The sequence below is a fragment of the Fukomys damarensis genome, unplaced genomic scaffold, assembly GCF_012274545.1.
Source record: "Fukomys damarensis isolate Sample0158 unplaced genomic scaffold, DMR_v1.0_HiC HiC_scaffold_21, whole genome shotgun sequence".
NCBI classification, from domain to species: Eukaryota; Metazoa; Chordata; class Mammalia; order Rodentia; family Bathyergidae; genus Fukomys; species Fukomys damarensis.
The window spans coordinates 38,584,970-38,594,478 of NW_022900933.1; the positions used below are offsets into that span (position 1 = coordinate 38,584,970).

At 46.5% G+C, this 9,509-nt stretch overlaps 1 long non-coding RNA gene across 1 annotated transcript in view; it reads right to left on the minus strand.

The window, feature by feature from the left end:
• LOC109117579 overlaps positions 1 to 6,428 on the minus strand; it is a 9,787-nt gene extending 3,359 nt beyond the window's left edge. The window contains exon 1 of the long non-coding RNA XR_002024866.1: positions 6,197 to 6,428. This is a non-coding gene — a long non-coding RNA (uncharacterized LOC109117579). The remainder of the gene's footprint in view (positions 1 to 6,196) is intronic.
• Positions 6,429 to 9,509: the final 3,081 nt, after the last annotated feature.

The following is a 9,509-nucleotide window of genomic DNA, read 5'->3' on the forward strand; positions in this document are numbered from 1 at the left end:
AAAAAAAAAGGTTTAAAATTCACACCCGGTAACAAAAAAAAAAAAAAAAAAAAAAAGTATTTCTGAGGCATTGTGAAATTAAAAAGGGTGGAACTCAGTGGGTTCAATTTCTGGCATTGAAAAAAAAAAGTATTTGTGGAACACAGTGAAATTTAGGGTACAGAGGACAAAGTGAGGGCTGAGATTCACACTGCCTGGCAGCCAGTAAAAAAAAATGTTGACCAGGTTTCAGAAGAGAAAGACTGCCCAAGCAGCAATATATGAGGAGACTACTAAAAGCTGATCTCGAGCTCCACAGATGTGAGACTGAGCAGAGAGAGACACTGAAAAATTATTACGTCTGTAGAACACATGTTCAAGAAGTGAAGTAGGGACACGGAAGATACTTAGAAGAAAAAGAGCAACTGGACTTAGAGATGAAATCTGTAATGTGTGAAATGAGGACACAGTGTGAGATCACTGTTGCATTAAATATTACAGGAGAAAAGATGAATGAAACTGAAGATTTAGCCCATGAAACATCCCAAAGGAAAAATACAAAGGAAAAAAATCCAAATAAATAAATAATATCAAGGGTTGCAGGACAATCACAGGTAACTGAAGGACCCTAAAGGAAGGGGGCAAGAAATATACATGACAAAATCATGGCTGAAATTTTGTTCAAATTTGATCAGAATGATAAAACCTCAGATTCAAGAAGCTCAAGAAACTCCAAGCAAAAACCAAAAACCCAAATCCAAAAGCAAACCAAAAAAAAAAAAAAAAAAAAAAAAAAAAAAAAAAAAATCACACTGATGCACATCATAATCGAATTTCCCAGAAACCAGTTAAAAAAAAAAAACAAAATTTAAAAGCAGCCAGTGCAGCAGGGAGACTGGTATTTACAGAGGGTCAATGATAAGGATCAAAGATAAGGATTAATGCAGATTTCTGGTTAGAAACAACACAGACAAAGAGACGGGAGCAACCATCTTTGAAGTAGGGAAGAAAAGAATTCAGCCTTGAATTCTACCCCCAACCTTTAAGCAGTGCAAAAACCAGGGCCTTTTACAGTCAGCAAAGTGGAGCAGGGCTCCTGCCCATCACAGCCACACCCCAAGAAGAGAAATGCATTGGCACAAGGAGCCAGGTATTTGATGCAAATACAGGTGTGCACAGAGCGGCACCCAAATGGCAGCTACCTGGGCACATATGCGAGGTTTTTCCAGTCTTTGAATTTCTTTAGAGGATAATTGACAGCTAAAGATATGGACAAGGGCCAGGCATGGTGGCACACACCCATGGCCCCAGCACCCAGGAGACAGAGGCAGGAGGATCGCTGTGAGTTTGAGGCCAGCCTGAGCTGCTCAGTGAGATCGAGCCAGGCTGACACTGCGTAGGGAGACGTGTCAAACAAAGAAAAGAAAAAGAGGAAAAGGATACGGACAAAGGACAGCAGGGTTTAGAGTATATATAAAAGCAAAATGGATAACACATAACACAAGCTTACAGATGGGAAATGGAGTGAAGAAGTTTCCCATGTAGGGTTCTGGCACTGTGGGAACAGGGCATGTGAGTACCCGGGAGCCTTTGAGACAGGGACTTGGTGCGTCTGGAAGTGCTTGCCTAGCATGGAGGAGGGGCCCTGGTTTCCACCCTAGCACAGCAATTCCCCCCTAAAAAAAAAAAATAACCTTCAACCAGGCAGGCATGGTACTGCATGCCTGTAATTCCAGCACTGTGGGAAGCTGAGGCAGGAGGATTGTAGGTTCAGACACAGTCTGAGATTGAGCAAGGCTGTCTCAGACACGTAATCTTAAATATCACATGGCTTCTCTTATATGAGATCCCCAAAGTATAAACAAAGAACAAAGTAAAAGATAGATTCTGGGAAGTAGGGAGATAGATCTCTTTCCCATGGGAAGGGGATCAAGAGGTGGAGGGAAGGGGATTAAACAGGACTTATGATATGTTATGTACATGGGCCAGCTTCTCACAAGGAATGTAAGCATTATCTTCTAAAAACATATGCTAATAAAAAGATGAAATTAAAAATAAAAATTAAAAAGTGGCTGAGGACATAGAGTCCAAAGGTCCTGGTTTCAGTTCCCAGACACACACACACACACCCCACAACAAAAAATACCTTACAGCAGCTGCTAAAATTAAAAAGAAGAAAATAAGGAGGGATACCTAATAAGCCCACAGAGGAGATAAATAGGTAAAATAAAAGTAACAATTGGTCCCGACAGTTCAGGAAGAAGAGGAAAAACAAAGAACTGTTGGGAAAAATAGAAAAGAGACAGTAAGCCAATGGCACACAACTGTAACCCCAGATACGTGGGAGGCTGAGGCAGGAAAACTGAAAGTTGAACCTCAGCTTAGAAAAACTCTATCTCAAAATAGAACTAAAAATGGAGCTGGAGATGTAGCTTAGTAGAAGAGTGCTTGCCTTGCTTATGTCAGGGCTTGGGTTCTGTTCTCAGCAATGCAGATAATGATAATAATAAAAACAACAATTGATTTTCAACTTAACTAAAATCCATAACCACATTAAATTGATAAACACCTCCATTAAAAGGCAAGTGCTGGGGATGTGTAGCTCAGTGGTGCCGCTGTGGGAAGCTGAGGCAGGAGGATTGTGTAGGTTCAGACACAATCTGAGATTGAGCAAGGCTGTCTCAGGCACCTAATCTTAAATATCACATGGCTTCTCTTATATGAGATCTCCAAAGTATAAACAAAGACAAAGTAAAAGATAGATTCTTGGAAGTAGGGAGATAGATCTTTTTCCCATGGGAAGGGGATCAAGCACAAGGTCCTGAGTTTGATCTCTGGGAAAAAAAAAAAAAAAAAAAAGGCAAGCAGGACCAATTGACCTGTTTGTTGCCTACAAAAATTGTACCTCAAGGATAAAGACATGAACAGGTTAAAAGAAAAAGGATAGTTAAAAAAAAATAAAAAAGGAAAAGGATGGGTCAGTTGAGGGCCGAGGATATAGCTTGGAGGCCTGGGTTACATCCCCAGCAATGAGAAAACAAACCATATCAATATCAGACCAGTAGATTTCAGGAAAGTTCATTTTATAATGATAAAGAGGTCTTCCTCAATTGAACACAAGATTTCCAATCTGTTGTCTCTGATAGCATGGCTTCACAATATAAGAATTGTATGGAAAAATAGCCAAACCTGCGATTATAGTTGGGTATTTCAATATCTCTCTTTCAATGTTTGGCAGAACAAGAGGGCAGAAAACCAGCAAGGGTCTGGTGGGCTTGAATCAGGCCAAGGGCCAACTTGCTGCAGCTGACATTTATAGCTGACCCCAGCCAACAACAGAGGAAGACACATTTTTCTGTGCACACGGGACAGTTGCAAAGATAGATCCAGCCCAAGACTTAGTATATTTAAAAGGATACAGGTCTGGGGATATAGCTCAGTGGTTCTGTCATCTGCCATGCAAGCACAAGGTGCCAAGTTCGATTCCCAGTACCAAAATATAAATAAATAAAAGGATGCACATTGCACAGAGTATATTCTGACCACAGTGGAATTAAGCTAGAAATCAATCACAGAAAGGTATCTGGGAAATTCCCAAACACTTTGAAAGTGAAACAGGACATTTCCAAATAACTCACAAGTCAAAGAGGAATAAACAGGGAAAGTAGAACATGTTCTGCCCTGGTTGAAAATTAAAATACAATATATCAGAGTGTGATGGATGTCTCCTAAATGGTAGGAAGGCAGAAATTTACAACACTAAATGGTAGCTTAGAAAAACGGGCTATCCACATGCAGAAAATTGAATCTAAACCCAGATCTCTCACCATGCACTAAACTAAAATCAAAATGAATTAAAGATCTAAATGTTAAAACAGAAACAATCTGCTGGAAGACAAAATAGGTAAAACTCTTGAAGACACAGGCATAGGCGGACTTTCTGAACAGAGCCCTAATTGTACAAGAAATTACATTAAGACTTAACAAAAGGGTTCACATAAAATTAAAAAGCTTCTGCACAACAAAGAAAACAACCAACAGAATGAGGAGACATCCTACAGAATGGGAAAAAAATTTGCCAGCTATTTCTTAGACAGGGAAAGAATATCTAGGATATATAAAGAATGCAAAAAATATTAGGCTCCTCAAAATAAAAGACTAATTAAGAACGGGCAAATGAAATGAATAGATGCTTCTCAGAAGAAGAAATGCACATGACCAATAAATACATGAAGAAGTGCTCAGCATCTCTGGCCATGAAAGAAATGCAAATTAAGGCAACACTGGGATTCTATCTTACTCTGGGAAGAATGGCCATCATCAAGATATCTAATAATAACAGATGCTGGTGAGGCTGCAAGGTGGGTAAGACCCTTTTACATTGTTGGCCGGAGGGGAAACTTATGTGACCACTATTGAGATTAGCATGGAGGTTGTTAAAAGACTAAAACTAGCAATTCCATTTGACCCAGCTAGTCCCCTTCTAGGTGCTTCCCACAAGCGATAAAGTTACCATATTACACTTGTCCATGCACACCCGTGTTTATAGCAGCACAATTTATAGTGGCGAACTCTTGGAAGCAGCCTACGTGTCCATCAACAGAGGAATGGAGAGCCGGGCGTGGTGTGCACATCTGTAATCCCAGCACTCGGGAGGCTGAGGAAGGAGGATCGCTGTGAGTTCAAGACCAGCCTGGGCTACATAGTGAGTTCCAGGTCAGGCTCAACTACACAGTGAGACCCTGTCTCAAAAAACAAACAAACAAACAAACACCAGAGGAATGGAGAAAGAAAATGTGCTATTTACATGCAATGGAGTTCTACTCTAAGAAAGACTAAACTTGAATCATTTGTAGGAAAACGGATGCACCTTGAGACCATCATGCTAAGTGAAAGAAATCAGACACACAAGCTTAACTGTTGCATGGCTTCTCTTATATGAGAAACACAAAGTACAAATAAAAGCGAATAGAAAATAAGGACAGACGTTTTGCAAAGGGAAGGAGACCAAGGGATGGAGGGGGGAGGAGGAGAGGAGAAAGGGATGAAAAGAAAACTGACCTGTGCTGTGCATATATGCACCAGCTCCCCACAGGGGTGGGATCATGATGTACAGCAAACCTATTCTAATAAAAAACAGAGATTGAAAAAAGAAGAGGGGCAGCTTCAGTCAGTGACTTCCACCTCCAAATTAATAACCTAGGTTAAACCCAAAGTCAGTAGAAGAAATAATTCAGATCAACGCAGTTCTCAGCAGACCATTGAACAAAAGTGATAGAGAACATCAATTAAACCAAAACTGATCTTCTGAGTGACCAATAACATAGATAAGCTTCTAGACCCGGTGATTAGGGGGCAAAAAGAGAAAGTAGAAATTTCCAGTATCAGGAACAGCACAGTCAGGGCACAGATGCACATATTAAAGGTGCTGAGGGACGGTTGTGGACAGCTCTGCTGTTGTGAGCTGTGTCAGAAAGCTCATAGAATCAGTGCAATAGAGCCATTAGAATTGAGGAGTGAGTTTAGCAAGACCTCAGGATGCAAAATCAATATAAAGAAAGCCAATTGTATTTTATTTCTCCACACCAGCAGCAATAATCGAAAGTTGAAATAAAACTGTCATGTACAATGACATCAAGATATATTAAACACAGGCGGATAAAACTGACAAAAGATATCAGAGACCTGTACGAGGGAACTCCAAAACACTGCTGAGAGAGAAGTTAAGGCTGTGAGTCCCGGAGAGGCAAGGTGGACTTAATGTTATTAAGATTCACTTCTGTGGGGCTCACTCTGGTGCAGAGCAGGGTGAATTGTCAGTCAACTGTCAGCTGGAACTACAGAGCTGGTGGGAGCCTCGGTGGGCGGGGCAGCCCTTGTGCGGGCTTCTGTCTGTGGCACAGATGGCATAGGCCTGGCAAGGCTCTGCGGGGACCCAGGCCACCTTTCTGGGGGAATGAGGAGCAGGTGGCTGGCTCCCTGACCGCAGCCCCACCCGCTGCGCTCCTGGGTGGCTGAGCTGGAGAGCTGGAGAGCTGGAGAACTGGACTGCAGGACAGCACAGCCCCCGGCCCAGTGGGTGGGGAAGGATGTATGTACCCAGGCTGCCCCATCCTCCAGCACCCTGGGGTGTCACCGAGTGGGTACCCCTGTTACGGAGGCCTTCTTGATGCCCTCCCTCCCCAGAAAGCCTCCCACAGCCCTCTCTGCCCCCTACCTTCTTTATCCGGCCTCAGAGGGTTCTGAGATGGCCGTAGGATGGGGTGGTGTTGGGGATCGGCTCCAGCACCCTGGGAGCTGATGCAGTCCTGGTTGCCCGCTTTGACCCGACACCCCCGGAAAGCTGAGGGGCTGAGCTAGGGCCCAGGAAACCTGGCCTCCAGGTCCTTCTTGGAAGGTAGGACCTGCCCTGCTCTCATCGGAAACTGATGGGCAGTCACTTCGCCAGCACCCCGATACCTCTGTCACAGAGTCAGAGCCCAGGCACTAGGCTGGGTCTGGGGCCGGCGCTTGAGAGGAGACCCAGGAGTGTGTCCAAATCTGCTCGCGCAGCGGTTTGAGCTGGTCACAGCGGACTTTCACCTCCTGCACTGTTAATAGCTGTCTGCAAATCGGCTCCCGGACTTGGTGAGGTCAGAGCGCCGCCCGAGAGCCCTGCTGTTGGGCCTCCTACCCTCCACATTTCAAGAGATGAGGCTTCAGTGTGGGGAGGGAAGGGCAAAGTAGCCTGTGAACTTGTGAGCAGAGAGAAACAGCTCTGCCAGAGTGAACAGCAGCCCCCCACGCTTTGGGGGGTCTGTGTTCGTCCCAGCTACCTCCTCTGCTCGCTGATCTGGGGGCGCACCTTCCCTAGACCCTGGTGAATCTGCCGGCCTCCTCCCAAGCTTCCCCTCGGGCCACAAGTACCCCCCCAACCTGATTAGAAAGGGGGCACCCTAAACTGCTCGTGCCCCCCACCCTCCAGGGTGAACTGGGTCCTCCGTTCCGAGACAGGTAGAGTTCCGAGCCCGGGGTCGCAGGGCTCCCTCCGGATAGTGTCCAAGGCTGCACCACCGTGGCCCTCCTTTCTGTTTTAGGCTGTTCTCCTTTGGCTCTGTCTTTTATTTCCTTTTTAACAAGTAACAAGAATTATTCCTGTAATTGTTTTAAAGGTTAAAATATTATGACAGCTCCCTGATTGGGCTGCTGGGAGAAGTAAATGCGAAGAGGCTCCAGGGAGGCGTCCAACAATTTCCTGGCAGCCGGAGAAAGGGCAGCCTTCCTCCACCAGGCTCCTGGGCTTCGTCTGTCCATGGGGAGCTGCTGGGTCCCCTCCTCTTGTCACTCTTCAGATCCTCCCCAAACCAGCCTGTTGCCATGCTCCAGAGAGGTCCTGTTTCACCTGGTACTGCACTGGGGTCTTTGGAATTTGGGGTCACAAGAAACTTTAGATGGAGCCAGACAGCCAGCCATGGTGACAGAGGCTGAAGCTGGAGGATTGCCACAAACGAAAGGCTGGTCCAAACTATATAGTGAGGCCCTATTTTAAAAGGCCTAAAAAAGAATCCCTAAAATTTTAGGGGGCAGTTCTAATAGTCAGCTTGTCTGCCTCTCAACAGTGTCCCAGCCCTGGCTGGACTCAGTTCTCCAGCAGCCACTTGGGGCTGTCCTACTAGCCCAGTCTCCAGGGCTCTGCACTCTAACTTTACCTTCCTGGCTACACACAGAAGACTGAGACATCACGGGGTCAGAATTCAATCTTAGCACCTGCCTCGAGGAAGTTGAGGTGCCCTAAATTTCCTGGAATAGGCATCTGTAATATTGGACAGTTTCTTAAAAAACCCTCCAGGGACCAGTGTAAAGATTCTGTGAAGTAGAACTGGGGTGTAACTCAGTGGCAAAATGCCAGTTTAGCGAGTGAAAAGTCCTAGGTTCTGCTCCCAGCCCTGCAACAACAACAACAAACAACAAAAGATTCAATGAAAGAAATGCCATGTTAGATCCCAGAGATCACAGTACATTGAAGAACAGTCAGCAATCAGACACCCCCAACCCCTGAAGAACCCCGGTCAAAGTCGGGAGGACGGAGTCCCTCCCCAGGCCCCAGGAGTTAGCAGACAAACTTCCCAGCTCACTAGCTGTGAGAATCACAAGCTCCCTCCCTAGCCTGGAGCAGCAGTGGAGGGGAGAATTGGGCCACCCGGCTCCCTGGGGCAGAGAGACTTTGGTCCAAGGGGCTGTTTCTTTAAGGAGGGAAGAACTGGCAGCATCAGGCAGCTGAATAACAATCACAATTCACAGTTCCCCCACCCCTACCTGCCCCTGCTGCTTTGGAAATGTTGATGAAGGTGGAGTTGTGAAGGTGCGGTGATGGGTGTTAGGGTAGGGGTCTTGATCAGCCCCTTTCCCTGTACAAACCAACCGACTAGGGAATGGGGCCTCAGGGTTTTAGGAGAAGTGTGAAATTTGCAGGAGCCACCTTAAAACTGCCCTATACCACTTGGATGCTTTTTGGGTAATCACCTCACCCTTTCAGCAAACAGAGGGACTTTGAGAAGCAAATGCAGGATTTAGCTGTTTGGCCTCATTGGATAGGAAATGCTCAGAAGCCCAAGACTCCACATCAGTGATTTCAAATTGTAGTAATGGCTGAGAGCAGTGACTTAACCTGAAAGTGCCGTGGTGTACCGTGGACCTGAGCCAAGGTGAATTCTATACTGTGCCGAGGTGCACAATGGACCCTTGCCGCGCTGTACCGTGGACCTGTACCACCATGCCTTGTATACCTGAGCCACTGCGCACCATGGCTCTGTGCTGAGGGCACCACTTATCCGTGCTCTGGTGCACACTGGACCCATGCCAGAGTGCATTGTGAACCTGCGCCATGCCACAAAGAGGACTTGTACCAAGGTACACCATGACTCCATGCCGCGGTGCACCGTGGACCTATGTACCGTGGACCTGTGTACTGTGGTGCACTGTGGACCTGTGCTGTGGTGCACTTGTGGACCCATCCCACGGTACACTGAGGACATGCACCATGACGCACCACAGCTCCACACCATGATGCACAGTGTACCTGTGCCATGGTACCCTGAGGATTTGTACTGCAGGGCACCATGGCTCCCTGCCGCAATGTACTATGAACCCATGTCACAGTGCCCTGTATACTTGTGCCATGGTACTTTAAGGACTTGCACCACAGTGAACCATAGTTCCATGCCCTGGTAAACCCGGGAGGACTTGCACCAAAATGTACAGTGGCTCCATGCCGCGGTACTCCGTGGACCCATGTGCTACGGTACTCCGTGGACCAGTGTGCCATGGTGCACCTGTGGAACCATCCCCTGGTGCACTGTGTGACCCCCACGGTACACCAAGGACTTGCAACATAGTGCACCATAGCTCTGTGCCGCGGTGCACTGTGGACCCATGCCGCGGTGCACCTGTGTGTGACTGTGTCACGGTAAACCAAGGAGGACTTGCACCACAAAGCACAGTGGCTCTGTGCCGCTTTACACCCTACACCCATGCCACAGTACACCAAGGAC